This window comes from Myxocyprinus asiaticus, chromosome 36, assembly GCF_019703515.2.
Source record: "Myxocyprinus asiaticus isolate MX2 ecotype Aquarium Trade chromosome 36, UBuf_Myxa_2, whole genome shotgun sequence".
NCBI classification, from domain to species: Eukaryota; Metazoa; Chordata; class Actinopteri; order Cypriniformes; family Catostomidae; genus Myxocyprinus; species Myxocyprinus asiaticus.
Genome location: NC_059379.1, coordinates 29,426,724 through 29,437,214, shown reverse-complemented (window position 1 = coordinate 29,437,214; position 10,491 = coordinate 29,426,724).

Here is a 10,491-nt window from a genome sequence, read left to right as displayed (position 1 = left end):
GATATCCCCCCGCAGACCTCCCATTCCCCAGCACGCTCGTCTGCCCCGATCGGGCTTCCGGGTGAGTCCGCTGGCTCGTCTCACGGCGAGTTCGACCTCTTATTCGGAGCCCGCGAAAGTGATGAGCTCTCAAGCGCAGCATCGGAGAGCGGCTCATCCAGTCAGAAGCCTCAGCTGGGCTCCTCCCTTCGGGGTCGATTGCCCAGTCACAGGCTGACGTGGAGATGACGACATGCATTCCCGGGCAGCCGCGAGCGTCGGTTAGAGTGGATCTTACTGCTCTTCCTTGAACCCTCGTGGCTCGGTGATTGGTTCCTGGGCTCGCGGCACCGCTCAAAGCCATGCCCCACTTTCTTCCCGGAAGTGCATGAAGAGCTGACAAGGTCGCGGGAGGCACTTTTTACTGCCCGGTCCCGATCTTCAGCTTCCCCGCCCTCACTACCCTCGATGGTGGGGCGGCCAAGGGCTATTCGGCAATCCCCCGGTGGATAAAGGCGCTCGCGGTGCACCTATGCCCGCAGAGCGCCGCCACCTGGCGCGGGTGCCCAAAGCCCCTGTCCAAGGCCTGTATGTTTATGTCGTCTCTGACGGCCAAGGCCTACGGTGCCGCTGGACAAGCCGCCTCCGCCCTGCACGCCATGGCTCTCCTGCAAGTCCGCCAAGGAGCTAAAGGAACTGCACGAGGGTAGTTCCGCCCAGGGATTGATGCAGGAACTGCGCTCGGCGACCGACCTCACTCTCTGAGCGACGGAGGTCACGGCACGGTCTCTCGGGCGGACGATGGCCACACTAGTGGTCCAGGAGCTCCACCTTTGGCTCAACCTGGTCGAGATGGGTGAGGCCGACAAGACACGATTCCTCGCTGCCACCATTTCCCAGGCGGGCCTAATTGGCGACACCGTCGAGGACTTTGCCCAGCAGTTTTCGATGGTAGAGCAGTAGATGGATGCTAGCCAGCATATCCTGCCCCGGTGTGGCTCAAGATCCCGCACCCCATCTACTCATCACCAAGGGCATCCCCGGCATGGAGCCCACCGCAGGAAGCAGATGCCACCCATCTCGCGGCCGCCCAGAACCCGTGAAAGGCTTCAAAGCGCCCTTGAGACGAGCGACCCAGGGACAACGAAACCCGCTGCTCTGGAGCTGGTAAGCAGATCTCCATCTTTTTGTTACCTTTTGCATTTAATTACGCTGCATGCCCAAGTGGCTGCAGTACTCATGAGCTCAGCAAGAGCGTTCCCTGGGTCACGTATCCGGTGTGTACGGTCGTCATCACGACCACCGTCCACCACTCTATTTGGCAGGTTTGGCGGTCCAGCGGCGGTCTCCCACCCCTGAGCGCCCAGCAGTGGCACAAATCCGCTCCCAATGTGACAGTCTCCTCGGGTCACGAGGACAGGCCTCTTCCTCCCCCATCCCAGGCTGTTCTGGGGTGATCACAAGGAGCCAGGTAAGTGCTTCGATGTCCTTAGACTCAGCACGGCCACAACGTGGTGTGGCACCTCGAGCTCCGCCCTGCTGTGAGGCCCCACCTGCCGGTACGTCCGATGATGTTGTCCCTTTGGTCCTCCTTGCGTGGAACTTGGACGCATGGCTTGCGCTTTCCAATCCGTCACGAGGGCTGGACTGGACCATTAGACTCGGCTGCGCGATTCACTTCGCTGGGCATCCGCCCAGGTTCAGCGGTGTCCACTTCACCTTGGTGAAAGACGAAAACGCTGCTACCTTGCGTGGAGATCGCTACCCTCCTACGGAAGGGCGCGATAGCACCTGTCCCTCCAGCCGAGATGAAGAAGGGGTTTTTCAGCTCCTACTTCATCGTACTGAAAAAAGACGGTGGGTTGAGGCCAATCTTGGACCTGTGAGTTCTGAACTAGGCTTTACACAGACTCCCGTTCAAGATGCTGACGCAAAAACGCATTCTGGCGAGCGTCCGGCATCAAGAATGGTTTGCGGCGGTAGAACTGAAGGATGCGTACTTCCACGCCTCGATCCTTCCTCGACACAGACCCTTCCTGCGGTTCGCGTTTGAGGGTCAGGCGTATCAGTACAAAGTCCTCCCTTTCGGCCTGTCCCTGTCTCCTCGCGTCTTTACGAAGGTCGCAGAGGCTGCCCTTGCCCCATTAAGGGAGGTGGGCATTCACGTTCTCAACTATCTCGATGACTGGCTAATCCTAGCTCACTCTCGAGACATGTTGTGTGCATACAGGGACCTGGTGCTCTCACACCTCAGCCGACTAGGGCTTCGGGTCAACTGGGAAAAGAGCAAGCTCCTCCCGGTTCAGAGCATCTCTTTTCTCGGTTTGGAGTTGGACTCAGTCTCCTTGACGGCACGCCTTACGAACGAGCGCGCCCAGTCGGTGTTGGCCTGTTTGAAGGCATTCAAACAGGGATCAGCGGTTCCACTGAAACTTTTTCAGAGGCTCCTGGGGCATATGGCATCCTCGGCGGTGGCCACCCCGCTCGGGTTGATGTATATGAGGCCATTTCAGCACTGGCTCCAGACTCGAGTCCCGAGACGGCCATGGCACCACGGGACACACCGCGTGGCCATTACGTTGGCCTGTCACTGTCTTTTCAGCCCTTGGACCGACCTCTCATTCCTACGGGCAGGTGTTCCTCTAGAACTGGTCCCCAGGCACATCGTGGTCAGGACAGACGCCTCCAAAATGGGCTGGGGCACTGTTTGCAACGGGCACACAGCCGCCGGCCTCTGGACGGGTCCGCGACTGCATTGGCACATCAACTGCCTCGAGTTGTTGGCAATTCTGCTCGCCCTGCGGAGGTTTCGGCCATTGATCCAGGGCAAGCATGTGTTAGTTCAGACAGACAACATGACAACAGTAGCATATGTCAACCGCCAAGGTGGTTTGCGCTCTCGTTGTATGTCACAACTTGCCCGCCGTCTCCTCCTCTGGAGTCAGCAGCACTTCAAGTCGCTGCAAGCCACTCACATCCCGGGCAACCTCAACACTACAGCGGACGTGCTGTCACAACAGGTTACACTCAGGGGAGAGTGGAGACTCCACCTTCAGGTGGTCCAGCTGATTTGGAGTCGAATCGACAGGCACAGGTGCACATGTTCGCCTCCCAAGAATCCTCCCCACTGCCCGCTCTGGTACGCCTTGACCGAGGCCCCCCTCGGCATAGACACGCTGGCACACAGCTGGCCCCCTGGCATTCACAAATATGCGTTTCCCCCAGTGAGCCTGCTTGCACAGACCCTGTGCAAGGTCAGGGAGGATGAGGAGCAGGTCATCCTGGTAGCACCCTACTGGCCCGCCCAGACATGGTGCTCGGACCTCACACTCCTCGCGACAGCTCCCCCCTGGAAGGACCTTCTTTCTCAGGGAAGGGGCACCATCTGGCACCTGTGCCCAGACCTCTGGAATCTCCATGTCTGGCACCTGGATGGGACGTGTAAGATCTAAGCTGTCTCCCACCTGAGGTGGTAGACACGATCACTCAGGCTAGGGCCCCCTCTACAAGGCGCCTGTATGCCTTTAAGTGGCATCTGTTCGCTAAGTGGTGTTCTTCCCATCGGGAAGACCCCCAGAGATGCGCAGTCGGGTCAGTGCTTTCCTTCCTGCAAGAGAGGTTGGAAGGGAGGCTGTCCCCTTCCACCTTGAAGGTGTACATTACTGCCATAGCAGCACACCATGACGCAGTCGACGGCAAGTCCTTAGGGAAGCACGACCTGATCATCAGGTTCCTAAGAGGCGCCAGGAGGCTGAATCCCTCCAGACTGCGCCTCGTTCCCTCATCAGACCTCTGTAGTTCTTCAGGGTCTACAGAGAGCCCCCTTTGAGCCTTTGCAGTCAGCCGAGCTTAAGGCACTCTCCTTGAAGACTGCCCTCCTGACTGCGCTCACTTCCATCAAGAGGGTAGGTGACCTGCCAGCGTTCTCTGCCTGGAGTTCGGTCCAGGTTACTCTCATGTGATCCTGAGACCCTGACCGGGCTATGTGCCCAAGGTTCCCACCACCCCTTTAGGGACTAGGTGGTGAACCTGCAAGCACTGCCTCAGGAGGAGGCAGACCCAGCCCTGTCGTCGCTGTGTCCGGTGCGCTGTGTCCAGAGCTTTAGAATCTCTGAGCAGCTCTTTGTCTGCTTTGGTGCAGAGCAGAAAGGAAGCGCTGTCTCCAAGCAGAGGATCGCCCACTGGCTCATTGATGCCATAACTATGGCATATGTCACCTAGGACATGCCGTCCCCGGTAGGGCTACCAGCCCATTCTACCAGGGGTGTAATGGCTCCATGGGCCCTGGCCAGGGGTGCCTCTCTAACAGACATTTGCAGAGCAGCAGGCTGGGCAACACCCAACACCTGTGCAAGGTTCTACAACCTCCGGGTGGAACCGGTTTTGTCCCAGGTAGTGGCACGCAACACAAACGGATAAGCCCAGGATAGCTGGCCGGGTGTATCGCTTGCACATAGCGCCTTCCACCTCCCTTGGAGCTGAAGACATGCGCCATTAATTCCCAGTAGTGTTCACAGACTTTGTTCCCTGGTTGACTTCCTCCGAGCCCTGTGGCAGTCGAGTTTTTGGAGAGACTTGCTGCCGGCCCAGTACACGCGCTAACTAAGAGCCCTGTTCTGGGGTAGATGCTCCGCATGTGGCAGTTCCCTGTAAGGCTAACCCCATGCGATCTATATCTTCTGCTAGTTCGTTTCCCTGCTGGCAAACTGCGTCTTCCTTGGGCAGAGACCCTCTGCCCCAGTCTCCATGTTTGTAGTAATTCCTCCCCCATTGGGCAGGATCTACCTTGAAGGCTCTCCACATGGTTGGAAAGACCATGTGACATATTCTTCCACTTAAATATCCCCCCCTCTCTTTGGGTGAGGTGTGGTCTCCGCGGTGTCTTCCCCTTCGGAGGGACATCCCCCGACTAGACCTGGCGGCCCAGTCGGATAATCCCCCTTCTTTTTTAGGGAGTGGAAAAAGAGAAGGGGAAAAGAGGCCACGACTGGGTTAAGCCTGCCTCTATCTTTGGGTAGTCGACTTGTCCCCAAAAAGGGCCGTTCGACACTCATAACTGTGTCGGGGGAGGTTACGTGTCGACCTGGTGTGCTGGCTATGAGGCACACAGCAAGTCTACCCACCACACACCGCCAGTTCACGTAACACAGTTCAGCCTTGTGGCGTTGTGTATAGGGACCCCTAGTGTCACTACATCGACACCTATGTCGAGTGAGTGACAGATAGGGAACGTCATGGTTACTGGTGTAACCTCCGTTCCCTGATGGAGGGAATGAGACATTGTGTCCCTCCTGCCACAACGCTGAACTACCCGCTGAAATGGCCGGACCTTATATCGGCTCCTCAGCATAAAACCTGAATGAGTGGTTGCATACCAGCTCCTTTTATACCCGTATGTCCAAGGGAGTGGCATGCAAATACCACTCGCCAATTTTGATTGGCCTTTTATCAAAGACCAGAGGTGTCTCGGGCTCCCAAGAGTGACCCCTAGTGTCACTACATCGACACCAATGTCTCATTCCCTCCATCAGGGAACGGAGGTTACACCAGTAACCATGACATTATTCATGTTGTATTTATGAAATCGCATTTAATAATCTATAAGATTTGTCAGAAAGTCTAAATTGGGGTGTTTATGTAGTTTGTTAAAACCACGTTGCTGTACCATTCAATATAACATGAACATGCCACTTCTTGTCTTGCCAAACACACTTGTAAATTTCCATAAATACTTACAGCCTGGTGTTGGTCCAGTAGCACATGCTGTGTGATTAGCATAATCTCTTAAAACACGACAACGAGAATGTCCATTGTTCCTTATATGTTATATATATATATATATAATATATGGCTGTCGATTTAACGCATACATTTAATGTGAGTAATTATATGAAAAATAAATTCCGTTACACGTATGTAAATCCTGTAATAAAAGTATGGATTTTCCTACCATACGAGCAATTCAAGCTTGAAGTACATCTGTTTTTATGAGCTGTGTTAAGCAGTGTAGCCATCTATTGACGCGGCTCATTCTTCAAGCTTGAATTGCTCGTATGAAATGCTTGTACAGAATGCGAACCGCTTACTTAATAGGAAGCACAACAGAATCCTGAGACGCGATATTCAAAATTACCACTACTTTTAACTTGACAAAGCATCCTAAAAATGTGGCATTTATGATGTTGAACACTAGTGAAATGCGCTAAAGGCATCCGTCAGAGGCACGCACATGTATATAAAGCGAGTTTTTTGCTCCAATGGTAGAAACATTATTTTTTACAGATTTATTTTATTATATATAATTGATCACACTAAATTACATTTTAAATTGACAGAAACAACAAATAATACCAGGGGATTCATGGTATATTGTAAGTATATATTGGTATATTGAAGGTATATTGAAGCGTAAACCTGATCAAGAGCTAAAGAACATGGTTTTAGGGTTTTAGACTTTTGTTTAACTACGATTGGGTGTCTATGCATCTGGTTGTCTACCAGAAGAATGAAGGAGTCTTTAGACTTCTGAATGTCCAGTATCAGGACAGCAGCCCTAACGGATGCATCATAGAAGTGGCATATAGACCTTATTCACAGCAGCGCCATCTTTGATTTTTGACGGGAATGACAATGAGGCTAAGAGGGACAGACGTACAGTCTCTTCAATGGGCTGTCCTGCAATTTAAAATGTTTTAAGATCGTTCCGCAGACAAAACGTTGAAGAAATACATTTCCAACAACATTCAGTAGACAAAAGAAATGATGAGTTGTGGAAAATCAGATCTAGGATCTAGGAGCTGTATACAGCTTTATACTGTGCATGCCATTGAAGAGATGGTAAGTCTATCCCGCACAGCCTCATTTTCATTCCCGTTAAAAATCAAAGATGGCACTACTGTGAATAAGGTCTAATGCTTAGATATCACAAGGTGATTTGTTTACATCTTGATTTCTCAACTGAAGCTTTTACTAGATATGTTTGCAGTGTGTATTTGTGCTGCCAGTTAACATTTAGAGCATTGTAAGCTTTCAGTGTTGATAGGCCATATTAATTGTGTCTTTTGCAATAAGTGTTGCAATTTATTTTGATATGACATATGTGAGCTGTATGTTCTTTGGATGAAAGGTTCTCACTTGTAGGCCTTAATTATTAACATGAACCATGAAATGAATTTTCTTGTTTATTAATTCTATTAAGTTGTTTATATAAAAATAATAGAATATGTATGTACTCCGCTACAGCTGAATAAATGTCAGAATGATTCAGAGCCCACTAGAGGGGAAGCTTATCATTGAATAACTCATACTCAATAACTTGAATAACGTAATTGCATATAATAGAGCAACAAGTACGTTATACAGCTTTGTCCTTTTGTGTTCCGCAGAAGAAAGAAAGTCATCCAGGTTTGGAATGTAGTGAGGGTGAGATTTTCGAATGACTTTTGGATGAACTATTCCTTTAAGCATTATATAACAAGGCTATCATGTGTCCTCACCTCACAACAGTAAATCAGTGATACTGTGTTATTACCTTTGAATCCATACTCCCCCTTTAAACCAGCATGGCAGCCAATAAACAACAGTAACATGAACTTCTGCAGTATCAGCTGAGCCCTCATCATTGGCAGCCAGGGCATTCAGTGGGCACTGGGTGCATGTCGAGGCCAGCGGATCAGACATGCTTGTATTTATTGGCTGCCATCATGGTCAAGCATTCTCCAGTCCCAAGCAATGAATGATAGCCGTCCCGGCTGCTTTACTGCCAGCCCATGTGTGGATGTCCATCACCTCAAATAGACCACACTCCTCTCTGCCACCACCCTGAACTTCCCCTGAGAGGTAAAGACTCTGCTGCTCCAGTTGTCCTATTATAGCCTGGCCTGCTCGCTTGGAATAAGAGGTTGAGTGGACATGAAAGCCTTTTGGAAATGGTGAGACTGGATAGCTAAGAATAGGGACTCGTCTCTCTCCTTGTGACGTTCCTTCCTTCAAGGTGTACATTAGCAGATGGTAAAAGGGAAATGTGCTCCAGTTCCACCCAGGGTCCTAACTGCTGACCCAGACCGAGAGGGAGTTTTACACTCCAAATATTATTAGGGAGGGACTTTCCCCTTACGACCACATGGATTGAGGTACAGGAATAACATACAGGAACAACACATGCTGTTTTGTGGACAAAACAGAAATGACTGTATGTGAATATGTGTCCTGTATGTGTCCGAGCTCATAGTTTCAAGCGATTGCTCAACCAAAAATAAATAAATAAATAAATAAATGCTGTCATCATTTACTCACCCTCAAGTTGTTTAAAACCCATATGACTTTCTTTCTTCCATGCAACACAAAAATGGAATATTTATCAGAATGTCGAAGCTGCCTGGTCCTTGTTCACCATTCACTTCCATCATTATTCTTTTTCATATGAAGAAAATGCATGGTGACCAGAAGAAGAGCAATGTGGACATTCTGCTTGACAGTTCTTCTGTGTTCCACGCAAGACAGAAAGTCATATGGGTTTGGAACAACATGAGTGTTAGGTAAATGGATAAATTGTAATTGCGATAGTAAATGGGTGGATTGTTCATATAAAGGCCTGAAATACTGTCTGGGTACAGTGCTTTTAGTGCACTGTCTCCATACGCTTTACCATATAATTTTTTTGCACTTCCAGTGGATTTCTAAGCATATTGCACATTAACAAATTCAGATATTTTAGTTTATTAAAGACAATATCAAGTATTTACATATATGTTAATCATTCATTTACTAGGGTAAGGATTTTATTGTGTTAAAAGGCTGTCAATCAATTGCAATTTATAATCAAAATTAATTATAATACATGCCAAGTAATTAATCGAATTAATCACATATTTAATTATTTTCTGAGAAAGGCCCACAAATAAAGATAATTCAACATAAATAATACATAATAATTAAAAATATTATAAATAAAATATATTGGGCCTTGTTACACCTGCAGCAACTGCTACCTCTCCTGAACGCCTCCAGAGGTCGCCATCTCCAGAATTCTAACTACTACTCACGAACTACATTTCCCATAATCCTCCGCTCAGACTGATTACTCACTCACCTGTTTCATATCATCTCTGTCTATTTAAGTTCCCTGTTTACAAGCATTCATTGCAAAGTCTTGTTCTGCGTAGTCTGTAATTCTGAGTGTTATTACCATTCCTGTTTTTCGACTCCTGCCTGCTGATCATATTTCCTTGCCTGCTTGTGAGTTTTTGGACCTATTACCTGTTTACTGGATTACCCCTCTGTCTCTCAGATTTACTTGGTTTGCATTTCTTGGACTGTCTGCTGTTTACCGAACCCTTGCCTGTTTTGACGTTTATCCTTTTGTTTGCTACTTTGTTGTACTGTTCATACTTCTATTAAACTGCACATGGATCTTAACACTACTGCCCCGGCGTCTTTGATACACCTATAATAAATATAATAATTCAGACTGAAATATATTGCATTATTGTGGCACATGAGTAAAGCATTGATTAAACAATACAAAAAGTGGCTTTAGAAGTCAAGCAATAAAACATGTTCAATGAGAAGTAAACACATTAAGCCCTAATAAAAAATGTAAGCCCTAGTTTAAAAAATGTTTGAAAAGCATTGTCAAGCATTCTTGAGAGTCTGGCGTGGTACAGTGGAGAAACAGGTGTTGCTTTGACATGTGACAGATAAACTGAGATATGAAAGGTGTGATAGAATGAGAGACAGGCTTGGCTACTCTATGAAATACAGGTTGCTTCAAATAGAGTGACATAAATAACGATCCATGGTACAGTGTTGGTATGAAGACCATAGTAAAATAAATTCATATTACATATTGAAGCAGAAGATACGAAGATACAAAGTCCTTGTTAGGTAAAAACCGCAAACATGTTCAATAAACAATTTGGGGGGGATAGGTACATTATACTGAAAGTATAAAGTTACTTCCATTTGTGTAATCTAATTTATTCAGGTTGATTCAGTCATATTAAACCATATTTTTGGCTTAAAATTTTTTTTTTGTTAATTTAGATGTTAATTACTACATGAAGTTACTTGACAAAACATATTTTAAAATTAACGCACATCAGATGTTTTACTACACAATATTAAAAGTTTAAATGGTTAATCATTAGTAGCAAAAAAGTGATTTAAAAAAATCTGTTTTCCATTGAAGCATTGCTACAAGCTATTTTGTATTGGGCCTGCATTGTGTCTCGCTTCCATTTTCTCCCCAGTAACTTCATTTCTCTGTACTGTCTCTGTCAATAAAGAAAAGTGTCAGAAAGCATAAACAAATCTATTTTCCTCTTTTAGTCTAACCAGCTGCAGCCACATAAGTATTAGAAAGAGACCAGTAGAATGTGCTTAACAACTGTGGGCAACATGAGTGATAAACTGGGTGAGTGTCTCATGGTTATCAGATTCCATTAGCCACTCATTCAACACTTTGAGTTTGGTGACACTGCTGGGTGATGCAAGGAGCTATATTTGCCTCCC